The 27,724-nt window shown below is 37.1% G+C and overlaps 1 protein-coding gene across 1 annotated transcript in view; it reads left to right on the top strand.

Moving 5' to 3' along the window:
• The window catches only part of aopep (aminopeptidase O (putative)), a 122,049-nt gene extending 115,944 nt beyond the window's left edge, over positions 1-6,105 (top strand). The window contains exon 18 of the mRNA XM_079517127.1: positions 4,858-6,105. The gene's annotated coding sequence lies outside the window, so the exon portion shown is untranslated. The remainder of the gene's footprint in view (positions 1-4,857) is intronic.
• The last annotated feature ends 21,619 nt before the right edge of the window (positions 6,106-27,724 follow it).

The raw sequence follows: 27,724 nt of genomic DNA, 5'->3' as shown, positions 1-27,724 counted from the left end.
GGCTGGTCTGGTGCATCTCAGAGGAGTTCCAGTGCACTAAAGCCTGTGGTAGGCTGGTCTGGTGCATCTCAGAGGAGTTCCAGTGCACTAAAGCCTGTGGTAGGCTGGTCTGGTGCATCTTAGAGGAGTTCCAGTGCACTAAAGCCTGTGGTAGGCTGGTCTGGTGCATCTCAGAGGAGTTCCAGTGCACTAAAGCCTGTGGTAGGCTGGTCTGGTGCATCTCAGAGGAGTTCCAGTGCACTAAAGCCTGTGGTAGGCTGGTCTGGTGCATCTCAGAGGAGTTCCAGTGCACTAAAGCCTGTGGTAGGCTGGTCTGGTGCATCTCAGAGGAGTTCCAGTGCACTAAAGCCTGTGGTAGGCTGGTCTGGTGCATCTCAGAGGAGTTCCAGTGCACTAAAGCCTGTGGTAGGCTGGTCTGGTGCATCTCAGAGGAGGCTGGTCTGGTGCATCTCAGAGGAGGCTGGTTTGGTGCATCTCAGAGGAGGCTGGTCTGGTGCATCTCAGAGGAGGCTGGTTTGGTGCATCTCAGAGGAGGCTGGTCTGGTGCATCTCAGAGGCAGGACTGGCAGCAGGAGGAAGGAAGGCACTGGAGCAACTCAGACAGTTTAAGCCGTTTTAATGCAAGTAAAAAAGATACTTGCACCCTGCTGATAAAAAAGGCTTAAACTGTCTGAGTTGCTCCAGTGCCTTCCTTCCTCGTAAAAAGGTATCATGTCATACAGGCTAATCATGTCAGTCACCAGCATGATGATCCATTTATCTACCTAAAAGGGCCCTAGAAGCAGAATACATTTTAAACTAATTAAACCCTACTTCATTCACCGGAGTCCCCCAGGGGGGCTTATATCAAATATATTTGCCAAATCAAAAACAAAAAATCTACAAGCTCACGACGTGTCGCAACACGACACGCATTGAGCTTGTAGATCTTCTACTTTCACAGAATATTTGCCCCAGAATGGCACTACAATTATTTTAAAACTTGAGTTACTAGTTGCTTTGTAGATTTAGATTATTATTAAAAAAAACATACATTTAAACTTTGGCTATAGCCGATCTACAAGCTCACAATGTGTCACGATGCCACGGATAGTGAGCTTGTAGATCTGCTATTTTCAAAAGATTTTTAGACAGTTGAAAACTTGTGAAATGGGACATTCTGCATAATACTTCAAGTACATTTTGATACATGATACCAATACTTTTGTGCTTTTACTCAAGTCAATTTTGAATTCCGGATTTCTACATTGCAAAAATGTGAGTGCTATTTCCACCACTGCAGAATGGGGACGCCACGGTGCAAGTGGTTAAACTTAGATTACTTTATTTCATATAGATAATGGTAAACAAGAAACACCATTAAAGAAATACCTTCCCTCGCTCAATTATGGACAAACGCACCTGTCAGCCACCAGCCAAGCTGTCCACAGACTGCACAACACTACATCATCTCGGACAGAATCCGCAATCAGGCACAACAGATGATTGACACTAACAAGGCTGTGTTACTGAAGCATAAAAAAGGACTTGTCTATAACCTCTGCAGTGACATTGAGTAGGTATACTATAGGGCATTGTATTATACTGCGTGTAGTTCCAAAGCTTTTACAGCTGCTTAATTGTAATGTTAAAGTCAGATGGTCTGAAATAATAGCTCCCTGATCGAAAGTGACAGATGGTTGAGGCTGTTTTAAAATCAGTCATTTTAGACTTTTGGCATATCTGAACATTTGCAGTGAGGAGGTATTATGGTCTTCTATATTCATGGCGACAAAATGGCGACTAAGCGAGGACAGATGTGTGAATTAGAAATGAGGGCCATGTGGAGCCTGCCAGTTTGAGGGCCTATATTTAGGGGCTGTTAAAAGAGTAATGACCATCAAAGGCCTGTAATAGAGAGGAATTACCATTACAGCCCATATCGAAAAGGTGATTTATTATACTCTAATGGGAGGGAAATGTGCCCCGCACATCAAAGGACAAAGCAACTTTGTATAAAAGACACCAAAAATAAACTCAGCCCATCACGCACGCTGCCCATAACGTTAAGTGTATTTTGAGGAACAGTTCCGGGATTTGAATTAAATGATTTGCTGGTAATGCTTTTGAATTCCAGGAGCTGTAATATCCATGCATTCTTCCAGTGGAATCTTTTGGAAGATATTGTACTGTAGCTATTTTTGATTGTGTGACCAGTTGCTATAATTATCCTTTAGGCTTTGACTTACTTACATGGGACCAACGTTGGATAAGGTCAGCCTAACAGTAGCCCAAGATTCTTTCACTCTGCCCACCCAGCAGCAGGCAGCAGTCTGGCTGTCACACCCCTGTGGCACTGAGGCTTCCTCTCAGTCAGTCACACCGTGTATCAGCTGAAAAGGTTACCCAGCAGTCCCATCAACCCAACTAGTAACTACTGTACTACCCTAGTGTCCCTGTTCTTTGTGTCATAATAATAGGCGAACATTCAGCGTACTGTAGATAGCAGATCTACAAGCTCAGAGCGCGTTGAAGCTTGCATCGGACTATTTCCTGCAAATACGTGTACGACCATGTTACGTGTGTAACATGGTCAGGGGTTATCAAGGTGTCCGTACACAGACTGATGTGCAAGTGGCAAATGTAGATTTTTTTTGTTTGTTTTTTACATAACATAATGTTCTTATTTTGATGTTGTTATACAAGACCCAATTACTGAGTGTCAGTTTCCAGGGTTTCCTCAGACTATGTTTTTATTTTAATGGAACCCCGTACTGTAACTCAGTTACAGATCTGTAAAGGTAATTTATGGCTATAGCTCTTCATGTGTTTCTGCAATGTTATTGTCCAATCAATACTGTCCTTTGGCAAAAAGATAATTTTGACAAAGAATGTCCACCACAAGCCGGCATGGCGATGACCCCTGAACACGGTCAGTGTGTTCCATCCAGGACCATGGACCCTATTTGCGCCAGTGCCTTACCCCTTATCCCTAAACTTCTTTGCCTTGTTATACTATTTTGAAAAACATTTTAAAAATGTTCAACTACCCGATCTACATCGACACGTTGTGTGCTTGTAGATTGGCTATTTGAACTATTCAAAAAAGATTTTCAAAATAGTAAATACCCTGTCCGATAACTTGGCGAACAGGTATTCAGAGACCGAGAGAAGACTTGGGCTCGGCCTCCTGTGCCTACTGAGCTGATTATCAGTCCTAAAAACCACTGGCTCAGTTCAGCAGGAACAGGAGTTCAGTCTACTCACCAGCGGAACCACGGACGCACGCACGCACGGATGCACGCACGCACACACACACACACAGCGGGCTAGTACAAGACTTCAACACATCTGCAATGTGTGTCATGTATTACACAAGCTGCTCTTAATCTGTACATTAGTCAAGTCATCTTTTTTTAAATCCATGGTATATCCCAGTTTTCGCAAGTGCAAATTGGCCTTTAATGGATACTAGATCTTAAGTGGCCAATTTACGTGATTAAATTCCTTTGCAGGAATATGAAGATTCAGTGCACTGCTAGATAAGTGGTTACTCCTGTGATTATTAGTCAACTTAGCATTAGTCAAGTACAGTTTTACTACTAAACTGCATATCAATTTCCCCACCCTTGGCTTTGGAACAGCTGTGCAATATAATAAAAACCTGGTCCTCCTTTCATAAATACACAATTTGATGTTGATGATTTGACAGTACAGTACAGTATATCAGAGTACACTGTATAATCATGTACAGTGTCTACGCCAAATTCACAGAGTAATGAACATACTGCATCTAAAAAAAAGTACAAAATGTTCCTTTTGTTTAAAGAGAATGTGTTAATGAATTCTTCATTCACTCTACTATTATTGTCTTTCATGCTTTCTTTGTTGCCCAGGATTCTTACTTTTTTTTCCCAAGAAACGTTTTTCTTCTCAGCTGTTGTGTCCACAGTACATTGGTTCTTCACAATCACTATCAAACTATTCTTACTCCTTTGAAAAGGACTCTGTTTTTAACCCACAACCACAGTACATGTGAGGCAGAAGTACAGTATTCTACACTATTCTCTTTCATGCATTCACTTTGCCACTGACTGGGGATGGTGTGTTTAATGCACTGACATGTAACCTTGTATACCGAGAAAACCATCAGACCCTGGAATTTAACTTGTGTATTTGTGTCAACCTTTCTAACGACAAATTCCGATGAGCTACATGAGCACTAGAGTGAGATTTTGTCTTAAATATTATTACACTATAGCAGGACAGTAGACTGACAGGAAATGGAGAGAGATGGGAGTGACACACAGCTAAGGTCATCGGGATCGGGATTCTAACCCTGCTGGCATTGCGGCCTGGGATGACCACCATGCCAGCGGCACGGTCACCAAGAAACATGTTAACCTGGTGTCCCTATTTTGGCCATTCATTTGTTTTTTTATGTTGAAAACGAGCAGATCTACAACCTTACAATGCATTGTGATGGGCCGTGTTGAGATCTTGCAGATTGCACTTTTTAACTTAACCTCTCTGTGCTAACAAGCCATTCAAACAGGGCAGGGATTGTTTGGCTGTTTGTTTACTGCTGTACACCTTTATGTATTATGTTTTTCTTACTTATTTATATTAAAATCTATAAGTAATTGTTCACAAAGAAAGAAACAATGAAACAAAATTGTCAATCAAAGAGAAAGAAAGAAAGAAAGAAAGAAAGAAAGAAAGAAAGAATTATTAGTATTACTAACTAGTCTTTTAATCCCTTATTTTTCCTCCTTTTCTGTTTTACTCGCTGTAAGCGAGTGATGGGAGTGAAGATTTCATTTTCTTTGTCCTGTTCTGTATGCTGAGAATTAAATGAAGACTGACTTGTTTTCACAGGCTGCCGTTGAAGAGGGCAACAGTAATATGTGGAGGAACACACCAGCCATTACCTCCACTTGGAAGAACCCATTGGTTATCCAATGCATATTTCAATGTTGTCAACTTTCCCTGAGGAGATAGTGCTGTAAGCTTGTGTCAATCATCTGGAAAATACTTTGAGGTCACGTACCTCTGCTGTGTTTAAACTTCAAACAACTTTATGAAATCCCACTGGGGGCAATTTGTTTCTTGCGTTCAGTGGTGGAAGAAAAAAAAATGTATAAAAAGTATAAAATATACTTAAAGTGCAAGACCACTTTGGTAGAGGTTTGGGTCGTGTAGTTACCTTTATGATGTAACTGTCATCGAGAGCTGTTTCAGCGTACAATGTAAGTCAATGAGGAGCATATTTTGAATTATCAATTTCTAATCACTGGAGCAATTATTTTTTATTTCTTGTCCACTTTGGAGTTAAATCATGGCAAGGTAACTACACAACCAAAGCGGTCTTGTCCTTTACGTACTGAAAGTACTAATTTTACAGTACATGTCCCATTTCCAAAGTTTCCAAATGTATAAAAATGCTGATCTACAAGCTCACAACTTGTTGTGAGCTTGTTTGCATAGGGCTGAAGTGGTTAATGCATGTTTTGTAATAATGAAAGTCTACAAAGTATTAACTAGTCACTAAAGTCTGCAAATAATTATAGTGGAGTAAAAACTACAATATTTGCCTCAGTGGAGTATAAGTAAAAGTATTGAAAAATAGAGACACTCCAGTAAAGTAACAATTCCTCAAGTGTACTTGAGTAAATGTACTTTTACAACACTGATTGCGTTCATAGTTACTTGCTTTCTTCCTTTGTATCCTTTCTATGTATTCTAATTAGGGGTGCAGCGATACATTTTAACAGTGATGGTGATACATGCATCACGATACATGGTTGATGATACGAATGGACGATATTGGTTAATTTATGGTGATACGATACCATTCAATGATTTAAAATTGATACAGTAACTGTTTAGCAAAGCAATAATATCTATGTGAAACGTGTGGATAGTGCAGATTTTTTAAAGGAAACAAACACTAAACAGTGATTCTCTGGCAAATACATGGACATTGTATTTGAACACATATGTGACCAGGTCTAGCAAAATGGTCCTCATCTCGCCTATAATGAAAAGGCAGAAAATCTAAAATAAACTTGATTTTTTCTTTGTGTGATTTTCGTTTTTTTTCATATTAACACAGCTTGAATGTTGAAGAAGGTTTTCATTCCAACAGATTATTGATTTGGGACAAACACAGAGAATACACACATTTATCATCGATATAATTTGATTGTTGAAATTAAAATCAATGCAGTTACTGTATCGTTCGTTACACCCCTAATTCTTGTAATGTTGTTATGGCTGAGTGAAGAGAGGAGACAGATTCTCTCTCTCTCTCTCTGCTATAGATGCTGGGCTGTGAGCATCAGGCTTCTGCTGGCTGTAGCCTGTAGCACTTGTATGTTTAATTTGAGATTGTATCATTTTAGATTCTAAAAACAGAATCTAAAAACATACACGCTCTTTGTAGATCTATTTTTTGTGAAAATCTTTGAATGCATATTTTTAAAGCGAACATTTTTAACTCAGATCTTTGCTTCTGGGGGGGTCCCTGGAACAAAACATTTTGAGATGGGGGGTCGGTGGCTTTGATCACCACTGATATACTGTAGCGACATAGGATTTTCAGAAAACTGCCTCAGGTCTTACTGGGTCACTGTAGACAATGTAACATGTATTACGAAATAAAAATGGTTAATTGTTAATTGTCTTGGTGTATTTTTGTCATAGCAGCGCATCATAGGGAATCTCAGTAGAAACCTTAGAGTTAATGTGATTTAACCACAAATCCCGTAACTGGACACTCAGATTATTTTATTTTCCACAATCATATTAGGTGATCATCTATATTGTAATATATCTATAATATATCATCTATCATATTAAACATGGTGCAGTGATTAAGATACAGGCTTTGCAAACAGCTGGTTCCTGGTTCAAACTCCTCAAGGACATCGCACTATAGACTAGAGCACACAATATAGCAGCATTAGCATGAACCGTGGTCGTGCAGTGGTAAAGATACAGGGCTAACAAAACCTTTTGTTCAATGATAATGGGGGAGGGGTTAGGGGAGGGGGTGATATTGTTGCTCTTCGTAATCAGTAAGTTTCACCATGTGTGTCCACAGTAAGCTGAAGTATAAAAAGTGTGAATGGAGTTTCTAGGTGATCTTTTGATGTGCCAAAATCTGCCATTGACCCCCATTATAATTTTCTCAAATTTGAAAGGACTATAGCCTATTTCTAAAACTATGTCCACCATAAGATGAACATTTTAAAGTTTGAATGGGGTTTAAACTTTAAAGTGTAAGAATGTAGGACTAGCGTGCCAAAGTTTGTGATAATGCCATTGACAATGCATTAGGCAGGCATTTGAGTAAAGTCGTTTTTCATGGTTTTTGACGATAAAAGGACAAATCATTCTCTAAAACATACTGTAAACAATAAAGAATAATTCAAACGTTAACCATGTGTTGTGTGCTATATCATTCCTGTTACAGGTGGTGGGAAATATAACACAGGACACTTATTACACTTAACCCATTCTGGGCGGGAACCCCTTTTGGTGTTTTATCCCTTCAGGCCGGGAACCCATTTTGGGGATCTGTACACTATACAGTATTCAAAAATTAGAAAAATGTGATGCTGCTATATAAATATTTGAAGTTTTTGAGAAAACGTTTAGAATCGGCCTCAGGCCTAAATAAAATGGGTTAAAAGTTAAATGTGTCAGTGGCAGGGTGAACTGCCACAACGACATACTATAATACCGGTATGTAATTTCTCATGATTTTCTTTTTTTTATCGTGGAGAACAATGAAAAACAATAGTGTAGTCAATGTATAGTATGTCGTCGAAAACCATGAAAAACTACATACTATAGCCTAGTATGTCGTTTCAATGGAAATAGCACAAACTTTGGAAATCTATAGTCCTACATACTTACCCCTAGAAACCCCATTCAAAGTTTGTAGATGTTCATCTTACGGTGGACATGTTTGCCTGAAAATGAATCTTTGAAATGTGTCAAAGTTTTAGAAATATAGTCCTTTAGAATTTGAGAAAATTATAATCGTGGTCAATGGCAGATTTCACCTAGAAACTCCAATTTAGCTTACTGTGGAGACACATACTGGAACTTTTTATTTTGAAATGTTTTGTAGTTTCCGAGTTATTTAACTTAAACGCCCATTGCATTCTCAATGGCAATAGCACAAAATGTGGCATACTAGGCCTACTAGTCCTACATACTTACACCTAGAAACCCCATTCAAGCCTATTTACTATTTAGGTTCATCTTACGGTGGACATGTTTGCCTGAAATGGAATCTTTTAAATGTTTCATAGTTTTAGAAATATAGTGCTTTCAAATTTGAGAAATGTATAATGGGGCTCAATGACAGATATTGGCACGTCAAAAAATCACTTTCACCTAGAAACTCCATTCACACTTTTTATAATTCAGCTTACTGTGGAGACACATGTTGGAACTTTTTACATTGAAATGTTTTGTAGTTTCTGAGTTATTTAACTTAAATGCCCAATGCATTCTCAATGGCAATAGCACAAACTTTGGCATGCTACTAGTCCTACATACTTACACCTAGAAACCCAATTCAAACCTATTTAGGTTCATCTTACGGTGGACATGTTTGCCTGAAAAGGAATCTTTGAAATGTTTCATAGTTTTAGAAATATAGTGCTTTCAAATTTGAGAAATGTATAATGGGACTCAATGGCAGATATTGGCACGTCAAAAAATCACTTTCACCTAGAAACTCCATTCACACTTTTTATAATTCAGCTTACTGTGGAGACACATGCTGGAACTTTTTACTTTGAAATGTTTTGTAGTTTCTGAGTTATTTAACTTAAATGCCCAATGCATTCTCAATGGCAATAGCACAAACTTTGGCATGCTACTAGTCCTATATACTTATACGTAGAAACCCCATTCAAGCCTATTTAGGTTCATCTTACGGTGGACATGTTTGCCTGAAAAGGAATCTTTGAAATGTTTCATAGTTTTAGAAATATAGTGCTTTCAAATTTGAGAAATGTATAATGGGGCTCAATGGCAGATATTGGCACGTCAATAAATCACTTTCACCTAGAAACTCCATTCACACTTTTTATAATTCAGCTTACTGTGGAGACACATGCTGGAACTTTTTCTAGGTGTAAGTATGTAGGACTAGTAGCATGCCAAAGTTTGTGCTATTGCCATTGGGAATGCATTGGGCGTTTAACTTAAATAACTCAGAAACTACAAAACATTTCAAAGTAAAAAGTTCCAGCATGTGTCTCCACAGAAAGCTGAATTATAAAAAGTGTGAATGGAGTTTCTAGGGGAAAGTGCTTTTTTGACGTGCCAATATCTGCCATTGAGCCCCATTGTAAATGTCTCAAATTTGAAAGCACTATATTTCTAAAACGATGAAACATTTCAAAGATTCCTTTTCAGGCAAACATGTCCACCGTAAGATGAACCTAAATAGGTTTGAATGGGGTTTCTAGGTGTAAGTATGTAGGACTAGTAGCATGCCAAAGTTTGTGCTATTGCCATTGGGAATGCATTGGGCGTTTAACTTAAATAACTCAGAAACTACAAAACATTTCAAAGTAAAAAGTTCCAGCATGTGTCTCCACAGAAAGCTGAATTATAAAAAGTGTGAATGAAGTTTCTAGGTGAAAGTGCTTTTTTGACGTGCCAATATCTGCCATTGAGCCCCATTGTAAATGTCTCAAATTTGAAAGCACTATATTTCTAAAACGATGAAACATTTCAAAGATTCCTTTTCAGGCAAACATGTCCACCGTAAGATGAAACTAAATAGGTTTGAATGGGGTTTCTAGGTGTAAGTATGTAGGACTAGTAGCATGTCAAAGTTTGTGCTATTGCCATTGGGAATGCATTGGGCGTTTAACTTAAATAACTCAGAAACTTCAAAACATTTCAAAGTAAAAAGTTCCAGCATGTGTCTCCACAGTAAGCTGAATTATAAAACGTGTGAATGGAGTTTCTAGGTGAAAGTGATTTTGACGTGCCACTATCTGCCATTATACATTTCTCACATTTAAAGCACTATATTTCTAAAACTATGAAACATTTCAAAGATTCCTTTTCAGGCAAACATGTCCACCGTAAGATGAACCTAAATAGGTTTGAATGGGGATTCTAGGTGTAAGTATGTAGGACTAGTAGCATGCCAAAGTTATAATTTTTTTCGGACAGCATACTATAGCATGTCGTTTTTCGTGATTTTGAACTATTTGAAAAAAAGATGAAAATCATGAAAAAACGACATACTATAGTCCATGGTTTGTCATATTTTCATGATTTTGGGACACTATGTCAGAGGCAGGACTTGAACCTGCAGCCTCCTGATTCCCAAGCAGGCTCTGTACCCAGTGAGCCACTGTGCATGCTGTTCTTAAAAGGCCGAATAGATAATGACAGAGAGCCAGAGACTTGTTTCCATTTTGGTTCATAAACATTCAAACGTCTAGAGATAAACAACAGCAAAAGAAACAATAGACAAATCTCCTGTTATTTTATTTTTTGTATTTTATTTTTGTATCAATATTGTACTCAAAGGGAACAGCAGACTGTGTTGTGGCAGGTAGCAAGTAGATCAGTGACTTAGCACACTGGCTGCATGACCTGGAGATTGTGGGTTCAAACCCCACTCAAATCTTTACTTGCCAAAATCTGCCATTGACCCCCATTCTGAATTTCTCAAATTTGAAAGCACTATATTTCTAAAACGATGAAACATTTCAAAGATTCCTTTTCAGGCAAACATGTCCACCGTAAGATGAACCTAAATAGGTTTGAATGGGGTTTAAAGGTGTAAGTATGTAGGACTAGTAGCATGCCAAAGTTTGTGCTGTTGCCATTGGGAATGCATTGGGCGTTTAACTTAAATAACTCAGAAACTACAAAACATTTCAAAGTAAAAAGTTCCAGCATGTGTCTCTACAGAAAGCTGAATTATAAAAAGTGTGAATGGAGTTTCTAGGTGAAAGTGCTTTTTTGACGTGCCAATATCTGCCATTGAGCCCCATTGTAAATGTCTCAAATTTGAAAGCACTATATTTCTAAAACGATGAAACATTTCAAAGATTCCTTTTCAGGCAAACATGTCCACCGTAAGATGAACCTAAATAGGTTTGAATGGGGTTTCTAGGTGTAAGTATGTAGGACTAGTAGCATGCCAAAGTTTGTGCTATTGCCATTGGGAATGCATTGGGCGTTTAACTTAAATAACTCAGAAACTACAAAACATTTCAAAGTAAAAAGTTCCAGCATGTGTCTCCACAGAAAGCTGAATTATAAAAAGTGTGAATGGAGTTTCTAGGTGAAAGTGCTTTTTTGACGTGCCAATATCTGCGATTGAGCCCCATTGTAAATGTCTCAAATTTGAAAGCACTATATTTCTAAAACGATGAAACAATTCAAAGATTCCTTTTCAGGCAAACATGTCCACCGTAAGATGAACCTAAATAGGTTTGAATGGGGTTTCTAGGTGTAAGTATGTAGGACTAGTAGCATGCCAAAGTTTGTGCTATTGCCATTGGGAATGCATTGGGCGTTTAACTTAAAAAACTCAGAAACTACAAAACATTTCAAAGTAAAAAGTTCCAGCATGTGTCTCCACAGAAAGCTGAATTATAAAAAGTGTGAATGGAGTTTCTAGGTGAAAGTGCTTTTTTGACGTGCCAATATCTGCCATTGAGCCCCATTGTAAATGTCTCAAATTTGAAAGCACTATATTTCTAAAACGATGAAACATTTCAAAGATTCCTTTTCAGGCAAACATGTCCACCGTAAGATGAACCTAAATAGGTTTGAATGGGGTTTCTAGGTGTAAGTATGTAGGACTAGTAGCATGCCAAAGTTTGTGCTGTTGCAATTGGGAATGCATTGGGCGTTTAACTTAAATAACTCAGAAACTACAAAACATTTCAAAGTAAAAAGTTCCAGCATGTGTCTCCACAGAAAGCTGAATTATAAAAAGTGTGAATGGAGTTTCTAGGTGAAAGTGCTTTTTTGACGTGCCAATATCTGCCATTGAGCCCCATTGTAAATGTCTCAAATGTGAAAGCACTATATTTCTAAAACGATGAAACATTTCAAAGATTCCTTTTCAGGCAAACATGTCCACCGTAAGATGAACCTAAATAGGTTTGAATGGGGTTTCTAGGTGTAAGTATGTAGGACTAGTAGCATGCCAAAGTTTGTGCTATTGCCATTGGGAATGCATTGGGCGTTTAACTTAAATAACTCAGAAACTACAAAACATTTCAAAGTAAAAAGTTCCAGTATGTGTCTCCACAGAAAGCTGAATTATAAAAAGTGTGAATGGAGTTTCTAGGTGAAAGTGCTTTTTTGACGTGCCAATATCTGCCATTGAGCCCCATTGTAAATGTCTCAAATTTGAAAGCACTATATTTCTAAAACTATGAAACATTTCAAAGATTCCTTTTCAGGCAAACATGTCCACCATAAGATGAAGCTAAATAGGTTTGAATGGGGTTTCTAGGTGTAAGTATGTAGGACTAGTAGCATGCCAAAGTTTGTCCTGTTGCCATTGGGAATGCATTGGGCGTTTAACTTAAATAACTCAGAAACTACAAAACATTTCAAAGTAAAAAGTTCCAGCATGTGTCTCCACAGAAAGCTGAATTATAAAAAGTGTGAATGGAGTTTCTAGGTGAAAGTGCTTTTTTGACGTGCCAATATCTGCCATTGAGCCCCATTGTAAATGTCTCAAATTTGAAAGCACTATATTTCTAAAACGATGAAACATTTCAAAGATTCCTTTTCAGGCAAACATGTCCACCGTAAAATGAACCTAAATAGGTTTGAATGGGGTTTCTAGGTGTAAGTATGTAGGACTAGTAGCATGCCAAAGTTTGTGCTGTTGCCATTGGGAATGCATTGGGCGTTTAACTTAAATAACTCAGAAACTACAAAACATTTCAAAGTAAAAAGTTCCAGCATGTGTCTCCACAGAAAGCTGAATTATAAAAAGTGTGAATGGAGTTTCTAGGTGAAAGTGCTTTTTTGACGTGCCAATATCTGCCATTGAGCCCCATTGTAAATGTCTCAAATGTGAAAGCACTATATTTCTAAAACGATGAAACATTTCAAAGATTCCTTTTCAGGCAAACATGTCCACCGTAAGATGAACCTAAATAGGTTTGAATGGGGTTTCTAGGTGTAAGTATGTAGGACTAGTAGCATGCCAAAGTTTGTGCTATTGCCATTGGGAATGCATTGGGCGTTTAACTTAAATAACTCAGAAACTACAAAACATTTCAAAGTAAAAAGTTCCAGTATGTGTCTCCACAGAAAGCTGAATTATAAAAAGTGTGAATGGAGTTTCTAGGTGAAAGTGCTTTTTTGACGTGCCAATATCTGCCATTGAGCCCCATTGTAAATGTCTCAAATTTGAAAGCACTATATTTCTAAAACTATGAAACATTTCAAAGATTCCTTTTCAGGCAAACATGTCCACCATAAGATGAACCTAAATAGGTTTGAATGGGGTTTCTAGGTGTAAGTATGTAGGACTAGTAGCATGCCAAAGTTTGTGCTGTTGCCATTGGGAATGCATTGGGCGTTTAACTTAAATAACTCAGAAACTACAAAACATTTCAAAGTAAAAAGTTCCAGCATGTGTCTCCACAGAAAGCTGAATTATAAAAAGTGTGAATGGAGTTTCTAGGTGAAAGTGCTTTTTTGACGTGCCAATATCTGCCATTGAGCCCCATTGTAAATGTCTCAAATTTGAAAGCACTATATTTCTAAAACGATGAAACATTTCAAAGATTCCTTTTCAGGCAAACATGTCCACCGTAAGATGAACCTAAATAGGTTTGAATGGGGTTTCTAGGTGTAAGTATGTAGGACTAGTAGCATGCCAAAGTTTGTGCTGTTGCCATTGGGAATGCATTGGGCGTTTAACTTAAATAACTCAGAAACTACAAAACATTTCAAAGTAAAAAGTTCCAGCATGTGTCTCCACAGAAAGCTGAATTATAAAAAGTGTGAATGGAGTTTCTAGGTGAAAGTGCTTTTTTGACGTGCCAATATCTGCCATTGAGCCCCATTGTAAATGTCTCAAATGTGAAAGCACTATATTTCTAAAACGATGAAACATTTCAAAGATTCCTTTTCAGGCAAACATGTCCACCGTAAGATGAACCTAAATAGGTTTGAATGGGGTTTCTAGGTGTAAGTATGTAGGACTAGTAGCATGCCAAAGTTTGTGCTATTGCCATTGGGAATGCATTGGGCGTTTAACTTAAATAACTCAGAAACTACAAAACATTTCAAAGTAAAAAGTTCCAGTATGTGTCTCCACAGAAAGCTGAATTATAAAAAGTGTGAATGGAGTTTCTAGGTGAAAGTGCTTTTTTGACGTGCCAATATCTGCCATTGAGCCCCATTGTAAATGTCTCAAATTTGAAAGCACTATATTTCTAAAACTATGAAACATTTCAAAGATTCCTTTTCAGGCAAACATGTCCACCATAAGATGAACCTAAATAGGTTTGAATGGGGTTTCTAGGTGTAAGTATGTAGGACTAGTAGCATGCCAAAGTTTGTGCTGTTGCCATTGGGAATGCATTGGGCGTTTAACTTAAATAACTCAGAAACTACAAAACATTTCAAAGTAAAAAGTTCCAGCATGTGTCTCCACAGAAAGCTGAATTATAAAAAGTGTGAATGGAGTTTCTAGGTGAAAGTGCTTTTTTGACGTGCCAATATCTGCCATTGAGCCCCATTGTAAATGTCTCAAATTTGAAAGCACTATATTTCTAAAACGATGAAACATTTCAAAGATTCCTTTTCAGGCAAACATGTCCACCGTAAGATGAACCTAAATAGGTTTGAATGGGGTTTCTAGGTGTAAGTATGTAGGACTAGTAGCATGCCAAAGTTTGTGCTATTGCCATTGGGAATGCATTGGGCGTTTAACTTAAATAACTCAGAAACTACAAAACATTTAAAAGTAAAAAGTTCCAGCATGTGTCTCCACAGAAAGCTGAATTATAAAAAGTGTAAATGGAGTTTCTAGGCGAAAGTGCTTTTTTGACGTGCCAATATCTGCCATTGAGCCCCATTGTAAATGTCTCAAATTTAAAAGCACTATATTTCTAAAACTATGAAACATTTCAAAGATTCCTTTTCAGGCAAACATGTCCACCGTAAGATGAACCTAAATAGGTTTGAATGGGGTTTCTAGGTGTAAGTATGTAGGACTAGTAGCATGCCAAAGTTTGTGCTGTTGCCATTGGGAATGCATTGGGCGTTTAACTTAAATAACTCAGAAACTACAAAACATTTCAAAGTAAAAAGTTCCAGCATGTGTCTCCAAAGAAAGCTGAATTATAAAAAGTGTGAATGGAGTTTCTAGGTGAAAGTGCTTTTTTGACGTGCCAATATCTGCCATTGAGCCCCATTGTAAATGTCTCAAATTTGAAAGCACTATATTTCTAAAACGATGAAACATTTCAAAGATTCCTTTTCAGGCAAACATGTCCACCGTAAGATGAACCTAAATAGGTTTGAATGGGGTTTCTAGGTGTAAGTATGTAGGACTAGTAGCATGCCAAAGTTTGTGCTATTGCCATTGGGAATGCATTGGGCGTTTAACTTAAATAACTCAGAAACTACAAAACATTTAAAAGTAAAAAGTTCCAGCATGTGTCTCCACAGAAAGCTGAATTATAAAAAGTGTAAATGGAGTTTCTAGGCGAAAGTGCTTTTTTGACGTGCCAATATCTGCCATTGAGCCCCATTGTAAATGTCTCAAATTTAAAAGCACTATATTTCTAAAACTATGAAACATTTCAAAGATTCCTTTTCAGGCAAACATGTCCACCGTAAGATGAACCTAAATAGGTTTGAATGGGGTTTCTAGGTGTAAGTATGTAGGACTAGTAGCATGCCAAAGTTTGTGCTATTGCCATTGGGAATGCATTGGGCGTTTAACTTAAATAACTCAGAAACTACAAAACATTTCAAAGTAAAAAGTTCCAGCATGTGTCTCCACAGAAAGCTGAATTATAAAAAGTGTGAATGGAGTTTCTAGGTGAAAGTGCTTTTTTGACGTGCCAATATCTGCCATTGAGCCCCATTGTAAATGTCTCAAATTTGAAAGCACTATATTTCTAAAACGATGAAACATTTCAAAGATTCCTTTTCAGGCAAACATGTCCACCGTAAGATGAACCTAAATAGGTTTGAATGGGGTTTCTAGGTGTAAGTATGTAGGACTAGTAGCATGCCAACGTTTGTGCTATTGCCATTGGGAATGCATTGGGCGTTTAACTTAAATAACTCAGAAACTACAAAACATTTCAAAGTAAAAAGTTCCAGCATGTGTCTCCACAGAAAGCTGAATTATAAAAAGTGTAAATGGAGTTTCTAGGTGAAAGTGCTTTTTTGACGTGCCAATATCTGCCATTGAGCCCCATTGTAAATGTCTCAAATTTAAAAGCACTATATTTCTAAAACTATGAAACATTTCAAAGATTCCTTTTCAGGCAAACATGTCCACCATAAGATGAACCTAAATAGGTTTGAATGGGGTTTCTAGGTGTAAGTATGTAGGACTAGTATCATGCCAAAGTTTGTGCTGTTGCCATTGAGAATGCATTGGGCGTTTAACTTAAATAACTCAGAAACTACAAAACATTTCAAAGTAAAAAGTTCCAGCATGTGTCTCCACAGAAAGCTGAATTATAAAAAGTGTGAATGGAGTTTCTAGGTGAAAGTGCTTTTTTGACGTGCCAATATCTGCCATTGAGCCCCATTGTAAATGTCTCAAATTTGAAAGCACTATATTTCTAAAACTATGAAACATTTCAAAGATTCCCTTTCAGGCAAACATGTCCACCGTAAGATGAACCTAAATAGGTTTGAATGGGGTTTCTAGTATGTAGGACTAGTAGCATGCCAAAGTTTGTGCTATTGCCATTGGGAATGCATTGGGCGTTTAACTTAAATAACTCAGAAACTACAAAACATTTCAAAGTAAAAAGTTCCAGCATGTGTCTCCACAGTAAGCTGAATTATAAAACGTGTGAATGGAGTTTCTAGGTGAAAGTGATTTTGACGTGCCACTATCTGCCATTATAAACTTCTCACATTTAAAGCACTATATTTCTAAAACTATGAAACAATTCAAAGATTCCTTTTCAGGCAAACATGTCCACCGTAAGATGAACCTAAATAGGTTTGAATGGGGATTATAGGTGTAAGTATGTAGGACTAGTAGCATGCCATTTGTTTTCGGACGGCATACTATAGCATGTCGTTTTTCATGATTTTGGAGGATTTGAAAAAAAGATGAAAATCATGAAAAAACGACATACTATAGTCCATGGTTTGTCATATTTTCATGATTTTGGGACACTATGTCAGAGGCAGGACTTGAACCTGCAGCCTCCTGATTCCCAGGCAGGCTCTGTACCCAGTGAGCCACTGTGCATGCTGTTCTTAAAAGGCCGAATATATAATGACAGAAGAGCCAGAGACTTGTTTCCATTGTGGTTCATAAACATTCAAACGTCTAGAGATAAACAACAGCAAAAGAAACAATAGACAAATCACCTGTTATTTTATTTTTTGTATTTTATTTTTGTATCAATGTTGTACTCAAAGGGAACAGCAGACTGTGTTGTGGCAGGTACTGTATTTAGGTTCATCTTACGGTGGACATGTTTGCCTGAAAAGGAATCTTTGAAATGTTTCATAGTTTTAGAAATATAGTGCTTTCAAATTTGAGAAATGTATAATGGGGCTCAATGGCAGATATTGGCACGTCAAAAAATCACTTTCACCTAGAAACTCCATTCACACTTTTTATAATTCAGCTTACTGTGGAGACACATGCTGTAACTTTTTACTTTGAAAAGTTTGTGCTATTGCCATTGGGAATGCATTGGGCGTTTAACTTAAATAACTCAGAAACTACAAAACATTTAAAAGTAAAAAGTTCCAGCATGTGTCTCCACAGAAAGCTGAATTATAAAAAGTGTAAATGGAGTTTCTAGGCGAAAGTGCTTTTTTGACGTGCCAATATCTGCCATTGAGCCCCATTGTAAATGTCTCAAATTTAAAAGCACTATATTTCTAAAACTATGAAACATTTCAAAGATTCCTTTTCAGGCAAACATGTCCACCGTAAGATGAACCTAAATAGGTTTGAATGGGGTTTCTAGGTGTAAGTATGTAGGACTAGTAGCATGCCAAAGTTTGTGCTATTGCCATTGGGAATGCATTGGGCGTTTAACTTAAATAACTCAGAAACTACAAAACATTTCAAAGTAAAAAGTTCCAGCATGTGTCTCCACAGAAAGCTGAATTATAAAAAGTGTGAATGGAGTTTCTAGGTGAAAGTGCTTTTTTGACGTGCCAATATCTGCCATTGAGCCCCATTGTAAATGTCTCAAATTTGAAAGCACTATATTTCTAAAACGATGAAACATTTCAAAGATTCCTTTTCAGGCAAACATGTCCACCGTAAGATGAACCTAAATAGGTTTGAATGGGGTTTCTAGGTGTAAGTATGTAGGACTAGTAGCATGCCAACGTTTGTGCTATTGCCATTGGGAATGCATTGGGTGTTTAACTTAAATAACTCAGAAACTACAAAACATTTCAAAGTAAAAAGTTCCAGCATGTGTCTCCACAGAAAGCTGAATTATAAAAAGTGTGAATGGAGTTTCTAGGTGAAAGTGCTTTTTTGACGTGCCAATATCTGCCATTGAGCCCCATTGTAAATGTCTCAAATTTGAAAGCACTATATTTCTAAAACGATGAAACATTTCAAAGATTCCTTTTCAGGCAAACATGTCCACCGTAAGATGAACCTAAATAGGTTTGAATGGGGTTTCTAGGTGTAAGTATGTAGGACTAGTAGCATGCCAAAGTTTGTGCTATTGCCATTGGGAATGCATTGGGCGTTTAACTTAAATAACTCAGAAACTACAAAACATTTAAAAGTAAAAAGTTCCAGCATGTGTCTCCACAGAAAGCTGAATTATAAAAAGTGTAAATGGAGTTTCTAGGCGAAAGTGCTTTTTTGACGTGCCAATATCTGCCATTGAGCCCCATTGTAAATGTCTCAAATTTAAAAGCACTATATTTCTAAAACTATGAAACATTTCAAAGATTCCTTTTCAGGCAAACATGTCCACCGTAAGATGAACCTAAATAGGTTTGAATGGGGTTTCTAGGTGTAAGTATGTAGGACTAGTAGCATGCCAAAGTTTGTGCTGTTGCCATTGGGAATGCATTGGGCGTTTAACTTAAATAACTCAGAAACTACAAAACATTTAAAAGTAAAAAGTTCCAGCATGTGTCTCCAAAGAAAGCTGAATTATAAAAAGTGTGAATGGAGTTTCTAGGTGAAAGTGCTTTTTTGACGTGCCAATATCTGCCATTGAGCCCCATTGTAAATGTCTCAAATTTGAAAGCACTATATTTCTAAAACGATGAAACATTTCAAAGATTCCTTTTCAGGCAAACATGTCCACCGTAAGATGAACCTAAATAGGTTTGAATGGGGTTTCTAGGTGTAAGTATGTAGGACTAGTAGCATGCCAAAGTTTGTGCTATTGCCATTGGGAATGCATTGGGCGTTTAACTTAAATAACTCAGAAACTACAAAACATTTAAAAGTAAAAAGTTCCAGCATGTGTCTCCACAGAAAGCTGAATTATAAAAAGTGTAAATGGAGTTTCTAGGCGAAAGTGCTTTTTTGACGTGCCAATATCTGCCATTGAGCCCCATTGTAAATGTCTCAAATTTAAAAGCACTATATTTCTAAAACTATGAAACATTTCAAAGATTCCTTTTCAGGCAAATATGTCCACCGTAAGATGAACCTAAATAGGTTTGAATGGGGTTTCTAGGTGTAAGTATGTAGGACTAGTAGCATGCCAAAGTTTGTGCTATTGCCATTGGGAATGCATTGGGCGTTTAACTTAAATAACTCAGAAACTACAAAACATTTCAAAGTAAAAAGTTCCAGCATGTGTCTCCACAGAAAGCTGAATTATAAAAAGTGTGAATGGAGTTTCTAGGTGAAAGTGCTTTTTTGACGTGCCAATATCTGCCATTGAGCCCCATTGTAAATGTCTCAAATTTGAAAGCACTATATTTCTAAAACGATGAAACATTTCAAAGATTCCTTTTCAGGCAAACATGTCCACCGTAAGATGAACCTAAATAGGTTTGAATGGGGTTTCTAGGTGTAAGTATGTAGGACTAGTAGCATGCCAACGTTTGTGCTATTGCCATTGGGAATGCATTGGGCGTTTAACTTAAATAACTCAGAAACTACAAAACATTTCAAAGTAAAAAGTTCCAGCATGTGTCTCCACAGAAAGCTGAATTATAAAAAGTGTAAATGGAGTTTCTAGGTGAAAGTGCTTTTTTGACGTGCCAATATCTGCCATTGAGCCCCATTGTAAATGTCTCAAATTTAAAAGCACTATATTTCTAAAACTATGAAACATTTCAAAGATTCCTTTTCAGGCAAACATGTCCACCATAAGATGAACCTAAATAGGTTTGAATGGGGTTTCTAGGTGTAAGTATGTAGGACTAGTAGCATGCCAAAGTTTGTGCTGTTGCCATTGAGAATGCATTGGGCGTTTAACTTAAATAACTCAGAAACTACAAAACATTTCAAAGTAAAAAGTTCCAGCATGTGTCTCCACAGAAAGCTGAATTATAAAAAGTGTGAATGGAGTTTCTAGGTGAAAGTGCTTTTTTGACGTGCCAATATCTGCCATTGAGCCCCATTGTAAATGTCTCAAATTTGAAAGCACTATATTTCTAAAACTATGAAACATTTCAAAGATTCCCTTTCAGGCAAACATGTCCACCGTAAGATGAACCTAAATAGGTTTGAATGGGGTTTCTAGTATGTAGGACTAGTAGCATGCCAAAGTTTGTGCTATTGCCATTGGGAATGCATTGGGCGTTTAACTTAAATAACTCAGAAACTACAAAACATTTCAAAGTAAAAAGTTCCAGCATGTGTCTCCACAGTAAGCTGAATTATAAAACGTGTGAATGGAGTTTCTAGGTGAAAGTGATTTTGACGTGCCACTATCTGCCATTATAAACTTCTCACATTTAAAGCACTATATTTCTAAAACTATGAAACAATTCAAAGATTCCTTTTCAGGCAAACATGTCCACCGTAAGATGAACCTAAATAGGTTTGAATGGGGATTATAGGTGTAAGTATGTAGGACTAGTAGCATGCCATTTGTTTTCGGACGGCATACTATAGCATGTCGTTTTTCATGATTTTGGAGGATTTGAAAAAAAGATGAAAATCATGAAAAAACGACATACTATAGTCCATGGTTTGTCATATTTTCATGATTTTGGGACACTATGTCAGAGGCAGGACTTGAACCTGCAGCCTCCTGATTCCCAGGCAGGCTCTGTACCCAGTGAGCCACTGTGCATGCTGTTCTTAAAAGGCCGAATATATAATGACAGAAGAGCCAGAGACTTGTTTCCATTGTGGTTCATAAACATTCAAACGTCTAGAGATAAACAACAGCAAAAGAAACAATAGACAAATCACCTGTTATTTTATTTTTTGTATTTTATTTTTGTATCAATGTTGTACTCAAAGGGAACAGCAGACTGTGTTGTGGCAGGTACTGTATTTAGGTTCATCTTACGGTGGACATGTTTGCCTGAAAAGGAATCTTTGAAATGTTTCATAGTTTTAGAAATATAGTGCTTTCAAATTTGAGAAATGTATAATGGGGCTCAATGGCAGATATTGGCACGTCAAAAAATCACTTTCACCTAGAAACTCCATTCACACTTTTTATAATTCAGCTTACTGTGGAGACACATGCTGTAACTTTTTACTTTGAAAAGTTTGTGCTATTGCCATTGGGAATGCATTGGGCGTTTAACTTAAATAACTCAGAAACTACAAAACATTTAAAAGTAAAAAGTTCCAGCATGTGTCTCCACAGAAAGCTGAATTATAAAAAGTGTAAATGGAGTTTCTAGGCGAAAGTGCTTTTTTGACGTGCCAATATCTGCCATTGAGCCCCATTGTAAATGTCTCAAATTTAAAAGCACTATATTTCTAAAACTATGAAACATTTCAAAGATTCCTTTTCAGGCAAACATGTCCACCGTAAGATGAACCTAAATAGGTTTGAATGGGGTTTCTAGGTGTAAGTATGTAGGACTAGTAGCATGCCAAAGTTTGTGCTATTGCCATTGGGAATGCATTGGGCGTTTAACTTAAATAACTCAGAAACTACAAAACATTTCAAAGTAAAAAGTTCCAGCATGTGTCTCCACAGAAAGCTGAATTATAAAAAGTGTGAATGGAGTTTCTAGGTGAAAGTGCTTTTTTGACGTGCCAATATCTGCCATTGAGCCCCATTGTAAATGTCTCAAATTTGAAAGCACTATATTTCTAAAACGATGAAACATTTCAAAGATTCCTTTTCAGGCAAACATGTCCACCGTAAGATGAACCTAAATAGGTTTGAATGGGGTTTCTAGGTGTAAGTATGTAGGACTAGTAGCATGCCAACGTTTGTGCTATTGCCATTGGGAATGCATTGGGTGTTTAACTTAAATAACTCAGAAACTACAAAACATTTCAAAGTAAAAAGTTCCAGCATGTGTCTCCACAGAAAGCTGAATTATAAAAAGTGTGAATGGAGTTTCTAGGTGAAAGTGCTTTTTTGACGTGCCAATATCTGCCATTGAGCCCCATTGTAAATGTCTCAAATTTGAAAGCACTATATTTCTAAAACGATGAAACATTTCAAAGATTCCTTTTCAGGCAAACATGTCCACCGTAAGATGAACCTAAATAGGTTTGAATGGGGTTTCTAGGTGTAAGTATGTAGGACTAGTAGCATGCCAAAGTTTGTGCTATTGCCATTGGGAATGCATTGGGCGTTTAACTTAAATAACTCAGAAACTACAAAACATTTAAAAGTAAAAAGTTCCAGCATGTGTCTCCACAGAAAGCTGAATTATAAAAAGTGTAAATGGAGTTTCTAGGCGAAAGTGCTTTTTTGACGTGCCAATATCTGCCATTGAGCCCCATTGTAAATGTCTCAAATTTAAAAGCACTATATTTCTAAAACTATGAAACATTTCAAAGATTCCTTTTCAGGCAAACATGTCCACCGTAAGATGAACCTAAATAGGTTTGAATGGGGTTTCTAGGTGTAAGTATGTAGGACTAGTAGCATGCCAAAGTTTGTGCTGTTGCCATTGGGAATGCATTGGGCGTTTAACTTAAATAACTCAGAAACTACAAAACATTTCAAAGTAAAAAGTTCCAGCATGTGTCTCCAAAGAAAGCTGAATTATAAAAAGTGTGAATGGAGTTTCTAGGTGAAAGTGCTTTTTTGACGTGCCAATATCTGCCATTGAGCCCCATTGTAAATGTCTCAAATTTGAAAGCACTATATTTCTAAAACGATGAAACATTTCAAAGATTCCTTTTCAGGCAAACATGTCCACCGTAAGATGAACCTAAATAGGTTTGAATGGGGTTTCTAGGTGTAAGTATGTAGGACTAGTAGCATGCCAAAGTTTGTGCTATTGCCATTGGGAATGCATTGGGCGTTTAACTTAAATAACTCAGAAACTACAAAACATTTAAAAGTAAAAAGTTCCAGCATGTGTCTCCACAGAAAGCTGAATTATAAAAAGTGTAAATGGAGTTTCTAGGCGAAAGTGCTTTTTTGACGTGCCAATATCTGCCATTGAGCCCCATTGTAAATGTCTCAAATTTAAAAGCACTATATTTCTAAAACTATGAAACATTTCAAAGATTCCTTTTCAGGCAAATATGTCCACCGTAAGATGAACCTAAATAGGTTTGAATGGGGTTTCTAGGTGTAAGTATGTAGGACTAGTAGCATGCCAAAGTTTGTGCTATTGCCATTGGGAATGCATTGGGCGTTTAACTTAAATAACTCAGAAACTACAAAACATTTCAAAGTAAAAAGTTCCAGCATGTGTCTCCACAGAAAGCTGAATTATAAAAAGTGTGAATGGAGTTTCTAGGTGAAAGTGCTTTTTTGACGTGCCAATATCTGCCATTGAGCCCCATTGTAAATGTCTCAAATTTGAAAGCACTATATTTCTAAAACGATGAAACATTTCAAAGATTCCTTTTCAGGCAAACATGTCCACCGTAAGATGAACCTAAATAGGTTTGAATGGGGTTTCTAGGTGTAAGTATGTAGGACTAGTAGCATGCCAACGTTTGTGCTATTGCCATTGGGAATGCATTGGGCGTTTAACTTAAATAACTCAGAAACTACAAAACATTTCAAAGTAAAAAGTTCCAGCATGTGTCTCCACAGTAAGCTGAATTATAAAACGTGTGAATGGAGTTTCTAGGTGAAAGTGATTTTGACGTGCCACTATCTGCCATTATAAACTTCTCACATTTAAAGCACTATATTTCTAAAACTATGAAACAATTCAAAGATTCCTTTTCAGGCAAACATGTCCACCGTAAGATGAACCTAAATAGGTTTGAATGGGGATTATAGGTGTAAGTATGTAGGACTAGTAGCATGCCATTTGTTTTCGGACGGCATACTATAGCATGTCGTTTTTCATGATTTTGGAGGATTTGAAAAAAAGATGAAAATCATGAAAAAACGACATACTATAGTCCATGGTTTGTCATATTTTCATGATTTTGGGACACTATGTCAGAGGCAGGACTTGAACCTGCAGCCTCCTGATTCCCAGGCAGGCTCTGTACCCAGTGAGCCACTGTGCATGCTGTTCTTAAAAGGCCGAATATATAATGACAGAAGAGCCAGAGACTTGTTTCCATTGTGGTTCATAAACATTCAAACGTCTAGAGATAAACAACAGCAAAAGAAACAATAGACAAATCTCCTGTTATTTTATTTTTTGTATTTTATTTTTGTATCAATGTTGTACTCAAAGGGAACAGCAGACTGTGTTGTGGCAGGTACTGTATTTAGGTTCATCTTACGGTGGACATGTTTGCCTGAAAAGGAATCTTTGAAATGTTTCATAGTTTTAGAAATATAGTGCTTTCAAATTTGAGAAATGTATAATGGGGCTCAATGGCAGATATTGGCACGTCAAAAAATCACTTTCACCTAGAAACTCCATTCACACTTTTTATAATTCAGCTTACTGTGGAGACACATGCTGTAACTTTTTACTTTGAAAAGTTTGTGCTATTGCCATTGGGAATGCATTGGGCGTTTAACTTAAATAACTCAGAAACTACAAAACATTTAAAAGTAAAAAGTTCCAGCATGTGTCTCCACAGAAAGCTGAATTATAAAAAGTGTAAATGGAGTTTCTAGGCGAAAGTGCTTTTTTGACGTGCCAATATCTGCCATTGAGCCCCATTGTAAATGTCTCAAATTTAAAAGCACTATATTTCTAAAACTATGAAACATTTCAAAGATTCCTTTTCAGGCAAACATGTCCACCGTAAGATGAACCTAAATAGGTTTGAATGGGGTTTCTAGGTGTAAGTATGTAGGACTAGTAGCATGCCAAAGTTTGTGCTATTGCCATTGGGAATGCATTGGGCGTTTAACTTAAATAACTCAGAAACTACAAAACATTTCAAAGTAAAAAGTTCCAGCATGTGTCTCCACAGAAAGCTGAATTATAAAAAGTGTGAATGGAGTTTCTAGGTGAAAGTGCTTTTTTGACGTGCCAATATCTGCCATTGAGCCCCATTGTAAATGTCTCAAATTTGAAAGCACTATATTTCTAAAACGATGAAACATTTCAAAGATTCCTTTTCAGGCAAACATGTCCACCGTAAGATGAACCTAAATAGGTTTGAATGGGGTTTCTAGGTGTAAGTATGTAGGACTAGTAGCATGCCAACGTTTGTGCTATTGCCATTGGGAATGCATTGGGCGTTTAACTTAAATAACTCAGAAACTACAAAACATTTCAAAGTAAAAAGTTCCAGCATGTGTCTCCACAGAAAGCTGAATTATAAAAAGTGTAAATGGAGTTTCTAGGTGAAAGTGCTTTTTTGACGTGCCAATATCTGCCATTGAGCCCCATTGTAAATGTCTCAAATTTAAAAGCACTATATTTCTAAAACTATGAAACATTTCAAAGATTCCTTTTCAGGCAAACATGTCCACCATAAGATGAACCTAAATAGGTTTGAATGGGGTTTCTAGGTGTAAGTATGTAGGACTAGTAGCATGCCAAAGTTTGTGCTGTTGCCATTGAGAATGCATTGGGCGTTTAACTTAAATAACTCAGAAACTACAAAACATTTCAAAGTAAAAAGTTCCAGCATGTGTCTCCACAGAAAGCTGAATTATAAAAAGTGTGAATGGAGTTTCTAGGTGAAAGTGCTTTTTTGACGTGCCAATATCTGCCATTGAGCCCCATTGTAAATGTCTCAAATTTGAAAGCACTATATTTCTAAAACTATGAAACATTTCAAAGATTCCCTTTCAGGCAAACATGTCCACCGTAAGATGAACCTAAATAGGTTTGAATGGGGTTTCTAGTATGTAGGACTAGTAGCATGCCAAAGTTTGTGCTATTGCCATTGGGAATGCATTGGGCGTTTAACTTAAATAACTCAGAAACTACAAAACATTTCAAAGTAAAAAGTTCCAGCATGTGTCTCCACAGTAAGCTGAATTATAAAACGTGTGAATGGAGTTTCTAGGTGAAAGTGATTTTGACGTGCCACTATCTGCCATTATAAACTTCTCACATTTAAAGCACTATATTTCTAAAACTATGAAACAATTCAAAGATTCCTTTTCAGGCAAACATGTCCACCGTAAGATGAACCTAAATAGGTTTGAATGGGGATTATAGGTGTAAGTATGTAGGACTAGTAGCATGCCATTTGTTTTCGGACGGCATACTATAGCATGTCGTTTTTCATGATTTTGGAGGATTTGAAAAAAAGATGAAAATCATGAAAAAACGACATACTATAGTCCATGGTTTGTCATATTTTCATGATTTTGGGACACTATGTCAGAGGCAGGACTTGAACCTGCAGCCTCCTGATTCCCAGGCAGGCTCTGTACCCAGTGAGCCACTGTGCATGCTGTTCTTAAAAGGCCGAATATATAATGACAGAAGAGCCAGAGACTTGTTTCCATTGTGGTTCATAAACATTCAAACGTCTAGAGATAAACAACAGCAAAAGAAACAATAGACAAATCTCCTGTTATTTTATTTTTTGTATTTTATTTTTGTATCAATGTTGTACTCAAAGGGAACAGCAGACTGTGTTGTGGCAGGTACTGTATTTAGGTTCATCTTACGGTGGACATGTTTGCCTGAAAAGGAATCTTTGAAATGTTTCATAGTTTTAGAAATATAGTGCTTTCAAATTTGAGAAATGTATAATGGGGCTCAATGGCAGATATTGGCACGTCAAAAAATCACTTTCACCTAGAAACTCCATTCACACTTTTTATAATTCAGCTTACTGTGGAGACACATGCTGTAACTTTTTACTTTGAAATGTTTTGTAGTTTCTGAGTTATTTCACTTAAATGCCCAATGCATTCTCAATGACAATACCACAAACTTTGGCATGCTACTAGTCCTACATACCGGTACTTACACCTAGCCCCATTCAAACTTTAAAATGTTCATATCACGGTGGACATGTTTGCCTGAAAATGAATCTTTGAAATGTTTCATAGATTTAGAAATATAGTGC

The sequence above is a fragment of the Electrona antarctica genome (assembly GCF_951216825.1).
Source record: "Electrona antarctica genome assembly, chromosome: 12".
NCBI classification, from domain to species: domain Eukaryota; kingdom Metazoa; phylum Chordata; class Actinopteri; order Myctophiformes; family Myctophidae; genus Electrona; species Electrona antarctica.
This window is presented reverse-complemented; position numbering and strand designations above follow the sequence as displayed.